Raw genomic sequence first — 14,186 nt, forward strand, 5'->3', positions numbered from 1 at the left:
ATCTCTCCTTCAATTATGAATGATAATCTTGCCGTATAGAATATCCTAGGTTATTGGATTTTGTATCAAGTCTCTTGCTTTTGTCCTGTAAAGTTCTTACAGAAAAATCAGCTGATAGTCTTATTAGAGTTCCCTTCTATGTGATTCTTTGTTTTTCTCTTGTTGCCTTTAGAATTCTCTCTTTAACTTTTGGTATTTTAATTATGTCTTGGTGTGGGTCTTCTTGGGTCCATCTTATTTGGGATTCTCTGTTTCCTGTACCTGGATATCTCTTTCCTTCTTCAGGATCAGGATGCTTTCAGTCATAATTTCACTGAATGTATTTTTGACCATTTTCTCTCTTGCTCTTCTGGGACTCCCTATAACGCATAAGTTGGTATGCTTGTTGCTGTCCAAGGGGTCCCTTAAACTTTTCTCATTTTGTAAAAGTTGTTTTTCCTTTTGCTATTCTGATTGGGTGAGTTCCATAATTCTACCTTTTAGAGCATTTATGCATTCTTTTGTGTCATCTAATCTGATGTTAATTCTTTTAGTTTATTTCTCATTACAGCTATTTTACTCTTCAGTTCTGACTGGTTCTTTTTTTATATTGTCTAGTTATTCTCACTGTGTTTGTATATTATTTTTCCAAGTTCAGTTAATATTCTTATTACTGCTTTGAACTCTTTATCTGATAAAATTTTTATCCCTCTTTCATTAGGGTTTTTTTTTTTTTTTTAATCAGGTTTTCTTTCTTGTTCTTTCATTTAAGAATATCTTCTGTCTTGACATTTTGTTTAACTTTCTCTGTCTACCTATCCTAGTCTTAGAGAGGTGCCCCTCTATGGGAGCTTTTGATGCAGTCTGTGTGTGCCCACTGGCTTTGGAGGAAAGCTAATTATGAAGTGAGCACAGGTCACATCTTCCCCGGGGTGTGCTGTCAGCTACCACCTTGGTGGGAGGCAGCAACAAAGATGGAGGGGCTAGAGCTACAGCCAGGTGTGATCCAGGGCTTCTCTGATGCCCAGTGGTAGTCCCTATCTTATCAAGTATAAGGGCAGGGCTCCAGGTGCTGGAGCAAAATCCCTAAAGGAACTGGATTTCTCTTATGTTGGTGATGGCAGTCTCTACCTTAGCTGATTAAGTGGCAGTGGGCCTAAGGGCATGGGGCTCACTTCTGTGTTGGTTTCACTTTTTCCCTGTTGTGTGTGCTTTGGTTAGAGGTTAGGTCAGGACCACAGGGGTTGATGTCACACTACTGAGCTGGTTTCACTCCTGCTGGCAAAGCCAGTCTCTGTCCTGGAGCTATGTGCACTCCTCCTAAATGCAGGTAGGGATGTGTGTGCTGGCAATGGCTACCTTCTCTCTGATAGGAGATAGGGTCATGTCCAAGCTGGCTCTGTTCCCTCTAAGTTTACACACTGCCATTGGCAATGGCAGCCTTTGCCCTAATGGAGAGCAGCGCTGGGAGCAAGATGGGCAGGATCATGTGCTTGGTACAGGCTTAGAGGCATGCTGGGGCAGTCCTGACAAACCAGCCAGAGCACCAGCAGTTTTCAATTTGCTGCTTCTGCATTGTTGCTGGGAGTAAGGAAGCATGCGTATGCTCTTCAAGAGCAGAGTCTCTATTTCTTAGTAGCTTCTGGTAAGCCTCACTAGTTTTCAGTCCAGCTAAGGAGATTTGCCTTCCAGGTGTTGGACCCCAATGCTGGGGTGTCTTATATGTGGCCTGAACCCCTTGCTCCCTGGAGAAGATCCCTTAACCTGTGGCATCCCTCTCCTTTCCTGGGTCCCCCATCAGGTGTGCAGATTCCAAGCAGATTACTTCTCTTCCCTTCCTCCCAGATTCCATGGGAATCTTTCTGTAGGGCTTTGGTTAGAGAAGACCCTTTCTGCCAGTCTCTAGGTTGTTCCAACAAGAGCTGCTATGCATGTTGCTGTATTTTTGATGAATTCATGGAGGGAAAGGAGGTCAGTGTCCTCCTAACTCTGTCATCTGGCTCTCTACCTGCCCTGACATTAAGCCTAAATTAATAGGATTCTCCCTGGTGGCTCAGAGGTAAAGAATCTGCCTGCAATGCAGGAGACTTAGGTTTGGTCCCTGGGTTGGAAAGACCCCATGGAGGAAAGGGCAACCCATTCCAGTATTCTTGCCTGGGAAATCCCTGGCAGGCTGCAGTTCATGGAGTCAGGGTCACAAAGAATTGGACATGACTGAGGCCAAAAAAGGTCTGTCTATGGTTTTTCCAGTGGTCATGTATGGATGTGAGAGTTAGACTGTGAAGAAAGCTGAGTGCCAAAGAATTGATGCTTTTGAACTGTGGTGTTGGAGAAGACTGCAAGGTGATCCAACCAGTTCATTCTAAAGGAGATCAGTCCTGGGTGTTCATTGGAAGGACTGATGTTGAAGCTGAAACTCCAATACTTTGGCCACCTCATGCGAAGAGTTGACTCACTGGAAAAGACTCTGATGCTGGGAGGGGTTGGGGGCAGGAAGAGAAGGGGACAACAGAGGATGAGATAGCTGGATAGCTTCACCGACTCGATGCACATGAGTTTGGGTGAACTCCAGGAGCTGGTGATGGACAGGGAGGCCTGGCGTGCTGTGATTCATGGGGTCACAAAGAGTCAGACACGACTGAGCGACTGAACTGAACTGAAGTGACTAAACACAATAACAACAATAAAATAGGGTCAAAATGCCAATTTAATATTTTGTGAAAATTAATAAAAGTTACTAACTTAGCAAGACTAATCAAGAGAAAATAAAAAGAAAATAAAAAGATTTATTTAAATCATATTATGAATAAAAAGAAATATACTTAGAAATTTCACAGAATATAAACATAAAAAAGTATATTATATTTTTTGCCTATAAAATTGCAGTTAATACATTTCTAGGAAATACAACTTACTAAAGATGACTCAAGAAAAATATAGAAAACCAGTGTAATCCAGTAGTTAAAATCTCCCTCCACCAAACACACACAAAAACACCTGATCTATTAAGTTTACGGAAAAGTCTTCACCAGGCTTTCTTAAAAAGTAATTTCAATTCATATAATTCCAGAAAATAGAAAAAAGAAGAGAGAATCTAAAAAGGGCAACATAGGAATGCAAAATCATTGGCCAATCTGACTCATGAATATAGGTGCAAAAATTCTAAACAAAATATCTGTAAACTAAATCTAGCTATGTATACAGCAGAGTTGAGTTTATCTTGGGAATTAATTGTAGTTTTGGTCTCATGGATCTCTTTAGCAGTTTATCATAGGTAAAGCCTATGGAACTATTCTCAGAAAAATGTTTCATAAAGTAAAGTCTATAGGGTAAAAAAGGAAAATAAGTATGTTGAAAAACAGTTATCAAAATATAGAAAAGGAAACCTGTGATATAGGAAATATATAATTTTCCTATTATATATTAAATAATGACAGGGCCTAGTAGTGAGTCTAATAACTATCAAAATTTTGAGGTAGCAGTAAGTGTAAGCCATATTTCAAGATATCTACAGCAAATGCATTTTGATATAAAAGTATTTGTGACTTCTATTGGCACAGATACTGATTGTTTCATTGTGGTTTGTTGCTTACATTCATAATTGAAGGAAATACTAAATTTCAGTTAAAGAATAATGAGAAGAAAGATACAATTTTTTCCCACCTAAGTTTTTCTGAGTTCTGCAATGAGCCTGAAAACCCCAGGTTAAAATTATAGTTCAGATAGGAATCTTGGCTAGAGACATTTGAGGAATCTCATCATGGAGCTAGAGGTTGCGCAGAGATGCATATTTAGAGCAATCAATGAGAGTGTAAAGTATTAGAAAAGACATTCCTATGGAACACTAAAATTTAAGAGACCCTAATCCTATCAGAGTTGGACTGAGAGTTGGACTATAAAGAAAGCTGAGTGCCGAAGAACTGATGCTTTTGAACTGTGGTGTTGGAGAAGACTCTTGAGAGTCCCTTGGACTGCAAGGAGATCCAACCAGTCCATCCTAAAGGAAATCAGTCCTGAATATTCCAATGAATATTCATTGGAAGGACTGATGCTGAAGCTGAAACTCCAATACTTTGGCCACCTGATGCGAAGAGCTGACTCATTCGAAAAGACCCTATTGCTGGGAAAGATTGAAGGCAGGAGGAGAAGGGGATGACAGAGGATGGGATGGTTGGATGGCATCACCGACTCAACGGACATGAGTTTGAGTAGACTCTGGGAGTTGGCAATGGACAGGGAGGCCTGACATGCTACATTCCATGGGGTTGCAAAGGGTCAGACATGACTGAGTGACTGAACTGAACTGAACTGAATCCTATCAGAGGAAGGGACACTGATGAATAGAATGAGGTGTTCAAAATGTAAGAGGAAAATTAGAAGAGACTGGAACCAAAATGTTAAAGAAGGAACTGTTTCTAGGAGAAGGAAATGGTTATAAGCATCATCAGCTTAAAAGAAATCAAGAGGATTTCAAGAAGGATCCACTTTGACCATTGGGTGTAGAAAAAAAAATCACTGATGACTCAGGCATGATCAGGTCTGTAGGATAAGAGAGGAAATCAGGTTACAGTAGTTTGAGAAGTGAATGGGGGTGGGGAGAGAGTTAGAAAGTAGACAAGCCTTTCTAGAAGGTAAACTTGAAGTCAAAAAGAGAGAGAAATGCTAGAGAAGAATCTCTAAAGTTAATGATGAGCTTTGTTTTGTCAGATAGAAGAAACCTGAGCATGTTTAAATATAGATAGAGAAGACTCCAAAGAAAGGGACATATTAACTGGACATCCAAGATGTTTCATTCACATGTCTACTTGTCTGTATGTGTCTTAGTGTCTATCTGTATCTCTCTGATACTGCCTTCTGTCAGCTCTCCTCTCTCTAAACGGCACTGCATTTTCTAGATCCTCTTCACATGGCTTGAGCTTGTCTTGCATGAAGGTCTTTGGAAGGCACACTTCTATGATGACTTGTTTCCAAGAAGCAAGAAGCAGGAAGCACAAGTTTCCAGCCAACTAAGGGCTACACTCAGCCCCACTGTCCCTCAGCAACATCTGGGGTGATTGTTAACGATGCTGATGCTAATTCTGAATCAGAAAGTGTTGAGTGGTGCCTGACATCTGATTTTCAGCAAGCTCTACACAGGCTTAGCATATCCAGGTTTTGAAATTACAGGGTTAGGAAGCTAGAAGAGAAACACTGATTGCTACAGTTGGTTCTCAACGTGAACCCTCCCCTCTCCTTCCTTGTCAAACCTCCCTTTCCTTTTAAAGATCACAAATTTCCATTTTGATTTCATGATTGTGTGAAACACTCCTTTGTTTTAGGATCATATTTCTTAAAGGAGAAAACCTCCTTTCTTTCTGACTGATTCAAAATTACCAAATCAAACTAATCCAAAGTTGAACACAGATTTCACCTGTCAAACATCCTCTTACTTAGGAGACTTTATTTACATGAAGAATTTTAAATGGTCAACTTTTCCTTTGAATCTCATGTTTCTATAAATCAGCATCCCATCTCTGTTTTTTACCACTCTCCCACTGTCAGACTGGCCTGACCGTCTATGAACTCACTTTTGATTCTCTGGTTCCCTTACAAAATACAAGGATGGCCTCTTCTCTTCCTCCTCATAGTACATGTCAGCAAAACCTCAAACTATCCATTTTCTCCTACTCTAACTTGAGCAGCTGGAAAGGTACTATAGAAAATCATATCATCAGGCTGACTGATTGACATTAGAAACATGAACACAAAGCTCAATCATGCCAGGCAATCTTAAGACTACCTGTAAGTTCAGTTTTGTACTTTTCAAAAAATAGTGTTCTATTTCATGTCTATACCTCCAAATCAGTTTGCAACATCTCACTTTTCTGAATATGTGAAAGCCATCCAGGAACCTCCTTATCTTTCTACCATCAAATTAACAAGCTGTCTGCAATGATATCTGCAATGATATCTTTTCCCAGGTTTTTCTATGTATTTACAACAGAAGTTGCCTCCTTCTTCCCACCAGAGAACCATACTTGCATGAGTAACCTGGATTTCAACATCTCTGTTCTTAAGGACAGTTCTTTGGTTTTTCTTCTCTCTTGCCTCAAGAATTTCTTTTTCTACTGGATTATTCCTATCAGCATACAAGCATGCTCTAGAATGGACTGCCTTTTTTTTTTTCCTTAACCCCTCCTTACTTCATATATCTCTCTAGCAACTGCTTCATTTTAGACTCTTCCTAGCAAAAATTCCTTTTTTCTTACTTTTAATTGGAATATAATTGCTTTATAATGTTGTGCTAGTTTCTACTGTACAGCAAAGTGAATCAGCTATACATATACAGATATCTCTTTTTTGGATTTCTTTCCCATTTAGGTCACTACAGAGCACTGAGTAGAGTTCTCTGGCCATAGGTAGGTTCTCATTAGTTACCTATTTTATACATAGTATCAATAGTGTATATATGTCAATCCCAACCTCCCAATTCAACACACTTCTCCAGTCCCCCATGGCATCCATACATTTTTTTCTCTACGTCTGTGCCTCAATTACTGCTTTCTAGCAAAAACTCTTGAAAATGGCCTTCGTAAAGTATTACTTAACTCTCCTGCAATTCATTCTTTGTATCAATCCCTTATACTTAATAAATACTTTCCCATTATCTTTCTAACCCTTTAAGCACATTGACTACAGTTGACCACGTCTGCATTCTGAAATCACTCCCCTTTCTCAGCCTCTGTGTGTAATACCACATTCTCCTAGCAGGGGACAGCTTCTAAAATAACTCCCAATGATCCCCACTTCTGGTAGTCGTGCCTTTGTGTGATCCTCTGACCCTGAGCATGAGCTAGACCTAGCAACTTGCTTCTAAATGAATGTGTGTATGCTAAGTCACTTCAGTCATGTTCAACTATTTGCAATGCTATGGACTACAGCCCATGAGGTTCCTCTGTCCATGGGATGTTCCAGGCCAGAATACTGGAATGGGTTGCCATGTCCTTCTCAGGGGGATCTTTGCACCCAGGGATGGAACCTGCATCTCTTATGTCTCCTGCATTAACAGGCAGGTTCTTTACCACTGGTGCCACCTGGGAAATGAATAGAACAGAGCAAAAGTGATACTTCTGAGATTAGATTACAAAAGGCTCTGGCTTCCAACTTGCTCACTCTCCCTTTTGCTCTTTTTCATTTTGATGGAAGCTTGCTGCCATGTTGTGAACTTCCCTATGGAAAGGCCCATATGGTTAAAAAAAAATAAACTAAAAGAGGTCTCTGGACAGCAGGCAGTGATGAACAGAATCTTGCCAACTACGACTGGGTGAGCCTGGAGGCGGACCCTCCCAGTGAGTCTGGCAGCGACAGCCTCAGCCAGCACCTCAGTGGCAGCCTGTGAAAGACCCTGGGCCAAGGACTCAGTTAAGCTGAGCCTAGATTCCTGAAACACAGACATCATGAGAAAATAAATATATGTCCTTTTAAGCTGCTAAATGCTAAGGTAACATGTTGCACAGCCACAGGTAACTAATAGAGGGGAGTTGCCCTCAGCGTTCAGCAAACTACAGCAATGGGCCAGATCTAGCCCACCACTGGCTTTTGTCCTATCTGTGAGCTAAGGGGCTTCCCAGGTGGTGCTGGTGGTAAAGAACCTGCCTGCCAATGCAGGAGACCTAAGAGGTGTGGGCTTGATCCCTGGGTCAGGAAGATACCCTGGAGGAGGGCATGACAACCCACTCCAGTGTTCTTCCTGGAGAATCCCCACAGACAGAGAAGCCTGGCAGGCTACGATCCATATGGTGGCAAAGAGTTGGACATGACTGAAGTGACTTAACACATACACCCATGTGAGCTAAGGATGGTTTTCATATTCTTATATGGTTGAATTTGAATAAAAAGGATAATAACATTTCATGAATTGAAAAAGTTACATGAAATTCAAATATGCCCATAAATAAAATTTTATGGAACATAGCTACATTGTTTATATTGTCTTTGGTTCGCTTTTGTATTACAACTGCAGAGTTAAGTAGTTGTTCAATGACTTGAAGATAAACTATTTACTATCTGACCCTTAACCGAAGACATTGTCCACTCTTTTTCTATCTTCTTTGTGGCTCCACCTCTTCTGGACTATCTCTAAATGTTGTACTCTGTCTCCATCTCTCTTTCTATACACACACACATATAGAAATATTATGCACATTCTAACATACGATAACATTCTATATTAAACATATTAGATGTTATATATGTTACTCTCTTCCTATTTGATGCTTGTGCTTCTGTATCTAATAAGCTTCTCAAACTTAACATGTCGCACATAGGAGCCCTCTGTTGCCAGCTACCTCCAAAAGCTGATTTCTTCTGTTCTTCCCCATCTCAGATGATGACACTATCATCTACTAATCTGATCTAGATAGACATTGAATGACCCTTGATTTCTCTCTGTTGTGCATTTTGTACATACAATCCAGCAATAAGATCTATATATTTTATTTCCAAAATATATTTTGGAATATATTCAGTCCGTATCAGTTAGTTCCCTAAACACAGCATCCATTTCATTTTTTTCTTATAATTTATCAACGTGCATGTGTGCTTAGTCACTTCAGTCATGTCCAACTCTCTGCAACCCCATGGACCATGGCCTGCCGGGCTCCTCTGTCCATGGGATTCTCCAGCCAAGAACACTGGAGTGGGTTGCCATTTCCTTCTCCAGTAATAAAGTATGAAGTGAGTGAAGTAGCTTGGTTGCATCTGACTCTTTGCAACCCCATGGTCTGTAGCCTACCAGGCTCCTCCGTCCATGGGATTTTCCAGGCAAGAGTCCTGGAGTGTGTTGCCATTTCTTCCTCCATCATTTATCAACAGTATATACTTATTTTATTTAATTAATAATGTATTCTCTATCTCTTTAACTAGAATTTAAACTCCCTGAGGAGAGACCATCTCTGTCTTATTCACTATCATAGCTCTAGGGCGTTGTCCACTGTAAGTACCAGGGCAGTTGATAAATATTTTTGAATAAATAAAGTGGGAGATACTTGCTATGTGGCTATAGTTCAAAAGGGCATTAATTCACCTTTAAAAAGTTGTACTTATCTTTTGGTTAACTATAACTACATTTAACAGAAGGAAGCAAATAGCTTCAACTCTTAAAAAATGGGTAATGCTATGAGGAAATTAAAATTGAAAAAGACACATGTACAACAATGTTCTTTGAAACATTATTTATAATAGCAAGGACATGGAGTTCGATTCCTGGATCAGGAGGATCCCCTGGAGAAGGGATAGGCTACCCACTGCAGTATTCTTGGGCTTCCCTTGTGGCTCAGCTGGTAAAGAATCCACCTGCAATGCGGAAGACTTGGGTTTGATCCCTGGGTTGGGAAGATCTCCTGGAGAAGGGAAGGCTACCCACTCCAGAAGGGCTTTCCTCATAGCTCAGTTGGTAAAGAATCCGCCTGCAATGCAGGACACTCCAGTTCAATTCCTGGGTCAGGAAGATCCCCTGGAGAATGGATAGGCTACCCACTCCAGTATTCTTTGGCTTCCCTTGTGGCTCAGCTGGTAAAGAATCTGCCTGCAATACGGGAGACCTGGGTTTGATCCTTGGGTTGGGAAGATCCCCTGGAGCAGGGAAAGGCTACCCACTCCAGTATTCTGGCCTGGAGAATTCCATGGACAGTCCATGGGGTCACAAAGAGTTGGACACAACTGAGTGACTTTCACTTTCACTTTCAGGACATGGAAGCAACCTAGATGTCCATCGACTGATGAATGGATAGAGAAGCTGTGGTACCTTTATACAATGGAACACTACTAAGCCATAAAAAGGAACACACTTGTGTCAGTTCTAATGAGGTGGATGAACCTGGAGCCTATTATACACAGTGAAGTAAGTCAGAAAGAGAAAACCAAATATCATGTATTAGTGCATATATATGGAATCTAGAAAGATGGTACAGATGAACCTATTTGCAGGGCAGCCTTGGAGACACAAAGAGAACTGACCACAGACACGGGCAGTGGAGAGGAAGGTGAGGGTGAGATGAATGGAGAGAGTAATGTGGAAGCATATACACTACCATATGTAAAATAGATGGCCAATGGAAATTTGCTGTTTGACTCAGGAAATTCAAACCAGGGTCCTGTAACAACTAAGAGGGGTGAGAAAGGGTGGGAGGTGGGAGGTGGGAAGGAGGTGAAAGAGGGAGGGTATATAGGTACATCTATGGCTGATTCATGTGATGTATGGCAGAAATGAAACCAATATTGTAAAGCAATTGTCCTTCAATTAAAAAAAAAAACAGTGATGAGGGGAGAAGATTGTTCCTCTATTTTTAACTAGAGTAGTTCACTAAACAACATATTTTGGGAGAATAGTTATGTTATCGTAATGACTGAAGAAGTAAAGACAGTAATTTATACAGAAATATTTGTGCTATTGTGCAAAATACCTAAAAATCTGATGTCAGTGATCTGTGCCATACAAAAACATCACTAAAAATTATTCAGTGCTATCTCAGTTTAACAATTATATTAGGCAAAGCAAGAAAAATCCAGATAATTTACAGAAATAAATGAAAAAAGCTGCATGGGTATCTAATAATTGCATTATTATGAGGTTTTGTTACTACTCACACAAACCAAAGATAATTCCTTCTATGGTCAACTGAGTTTATCATATTTTCTTTTGATTTTATTACCCAGTAGTAGTATATGTATGTTTTGATTTCTAATTAATGCAGAACATTATGCGATTAGGATACTGCAGTGTACTTTCAAACTATTCACATGTGCACACTGTCCCTCCTTACAGGAGGATTTCATTTGCTCACACTATTGAAGGCAAGCATGGCCACATGACTTGCTTTGGCCAGTGAAAAGTTGAGCAGGGGTGACATGCGCCCACTTTGGGCAGAAGCTTTAAGGGTCAGTATATGCTTTGCTATACTTTCTTTTCTTTCAATCAAAAGGCCGGAAATACTTCAGATGGAGGTTGCTCCATCGGTTTGAATTCTTGAATAAATTCTACGTGGAGGACAGCTACGGCCCACCAGAAATGGACATAAGCTTTCACTGCTCTAAGCCATTACAATTTTACAGTCATGTGTTACCAGAGCAAAACCTAACCTACCCCTATCTTTGAATATTATATACATTTGTAACAAATACGGTAAGATCGTACATTGACAGAGTGTTGCCTAGGAGAAGCCATTTTGGATTAGTAAGAAGTCAGAGCTATAGAATATTTTAAAGAAATCAAAACTCATTATTTGCAAATCTAACATTAACCTAACCAGAAGACTAATGAGTAGTTACACTCTATTAAAAAGGCGAGACTTTGGCAGAACATGTTTAATCAAACAATGCAATCTATAATGAAACATTGCAATGTAAGAAGAAAGGAAAGACCCTGGTGTGTCATTCAGTTAAGTGGTGTGCCATTTCACACGTTTATCGCTGGTCAAAGTGCGTAGCTAAAGAAAGAACGTGTTGCTAGAGCAAAGGTATTGGATTGGGGCTGGGGGTAATTAGTAGATGGAATGATGGAGAGAGTGTAGCAACTGGAAAAACAGGGAGAGTACTGAAGTGACATAAGGAATGTCACTGGAGAATTGTACCATGTGATTTATATGGTTGACTTTCAAGCAATGCTTACTCTAGAAGCTTTGTAATATTACTCTAGTTTCCAAATAAATCAAAGCTATGGAACTCAATAGAGGATGGGCGGAGGGCTAGAAACAAACTCTAGGGATTAATTTTTGTTTACTGCCCTAAAACACTTGTTATATTTTACATGAAACAAATTCTCACCAGAGAAATGACACTCTGAAGCAAGGTAATTAACATATCTAAATTTGGTCCAGAGAGTTTGATTCATAGCCTTAGGTGGAGCTTCACCAAGGGATTAAATGCTCTGTGTGTACTTCATAATTTTGGTAGCAGATGCAAACAACTTAATACTCATTGGAAGGGACTACTGGAAGGGTCTACTGTGGTGTAAACATCGGAGAATATGACAAAATTCACCATGCAGGGTGCATCCATCCTTTTGTCCAAAGCTGTAATTCAGGGCCAACCAGAAAGCTTTGCAGGATTTCAATATGAATGAGAGGCACCTGTGTCTGTGAGGACACTGAGCTAATGAGAGACGGTTGAAAAGCTGCTGCTCAGCAGCACTCAGGGTAATTTCCTCAAAATCTTTCAGTGGTTCTCACATTTCACTTCAGGCCAAACAGTACAAGCGGAGATGTGGTTAGAAATGATCAATGAGCGAGGAATGCCAGAGAAACTGAATGGCCTGGAAAGAAACTGGGAAGTCTCCCAGTTACAGAAGAAAGTCAGTAAAATAGAGCTTGGAGGTAGAATGCAGGGCACGGAGATGAACAATGCCCAAGGCATGGCAAAATAATATACCAACGCCAACAGAGCCAGCCAGGAAAGACATGTGCAGGAAAAGCAGGACAATCAGAGCACAAGTCCTGCCAGATCAACACTGAAAACATATTTATAAATGTGTGCCAGACTTTAAGAATTTATTTCAAAGATCAGAGAAGTGTATAGGAATGAGATGGGGTGGAAGGAGTGGGAGAATATTTAGAATTCAATTGAGTAGTGATTATTGAAGTGGTTGAATATGCCTACCTCTTAACATATTCCTGTAGTTTTCTTGAAAATATTTTTTTCCTCTGCCTCAAGGATTAGGATGTAATCTGTCCAAGACTCTGAGTCAGGAGTGGGTATTGAGCTACAGTTAGCAGTTACTGGGGAAAACCTGTTTTTCCTTGAGTAACCCTGTACCAGCGAGGTTTCCAGGTTACTAAAAGGGCTACGATGGGTTCCTGAAGCTTCCCTTTTGAGAACAGAATCTAGCTCCTCACTGTGACTTTTTTTTTTTTGGTTGCACCATGTGACATATGGGATTTTAATTTCCCTACTAGAGATCCAATCTGTGTCTCTGCATTGGAAGCATGGAGCCTTAACCACTGGACCACCAGGGAAGTTCCACATCGTTTTAAAGATGTTTGATTGTTGGAGTGGGTGCTCAGTGTCTACCAATGAGAGGTCAGCAGTTCATCCTAGACTTCCACCATATCTGTGAAACAGCTATGAAACAGCTTCTCTTTCCACCAAGCACAGAGACACTCCTGCTCAAAGGGAAGAATTGTGCTGATTATGGAGGGATGGGAAGAGCTTCTTCAGATGCCATTGCAGAGGTCCTGGTCTTAACGGAGCTGTTGTAAACATGTGTTTAAGAAAAGAGATTTACCTGTTTGTTGTATTTGTTTACTACTTAAGGGCTTTGAGGAGACAGACTAGATGGATATACATACCACAGAGGAATTAAATTAAACATAAAAGATGTAAAGTGAGCTAAGGAGAGGATGGAGATGAGGGAAATGCAAGCTAAGAGAGTTACTGCCATTGAGCTCTAAAATTAGCTCAACTTCTTGGCATTGAAAACACATTAGGAAACACAATGGCTATATAGTTCTCACGGTCTGATAAAATTAAGCACACTGGTTCCTTACAAGAGACAAGACTTCCTCAGGCTCTACATTCACAGGTGCCTTCTAGATAGCTCTCAAATTCTCCTCCTTTCCATCATCATTGCCACAAACCCAGCCCAGACTCCTGACTGAATTACTTTAATCATCTCCAATCACAGTCTTCTCCAACTCTTAGCATAGCCTCCGTATCGCAGAAGTGGTCTTTTTGAATGCAAATAGGAGATCACATCTCATTGCTTTTTAAAAACTGACATACAGTGTTCTGTTTTAGGTGTACAGACATAATGATTTGATATAGGGATATACTGAAAAATTATCACCATGATAACTTTTGTTAATATCTATCATCACACATAGTTATAATTTTTTTTCCCTTATGCACACCTCATTAACGACAAAGTCCAAAATCCCGAGTGCTGCATACAAGACACAATCTGGCCCCAGCCTACATCTCTAGTCTAATGACAACATACGTCTTACTTTTCCCTATGAACTCTCTCCCCTCGTTGCAACCTTCTTTAATAGATAACTCACACTCACTATTTTACACAAGGCTATCGCATAGGTTTTACCCATCTGAACTTGAAGGCATTCAAGTTCTTTTTTTTTGGACCAGATTTCAGCATAGGCCAAGGTGGTTCTTTAAGGAATGACAGCTCTGTAGCAAAATGGCTGAGACTCAGTGTATTATCAATTATTAGGTTTTTG

This window comes from Bison bison, unplaced genomic scaffold (assembly GCF_000754665.1).
Source record: "Bison bison bison isolate TAMUID 2011002044 unplaced genomic scaffold, Bison_UMD1.0 scf7180017862984, whole genome shotgun sequence".
Lineage (NCBI taxonomy): Eukaryota > Metazoa > Chordata > Mammalia > Artiodactyla > Bovidae > Bison > Bison bison.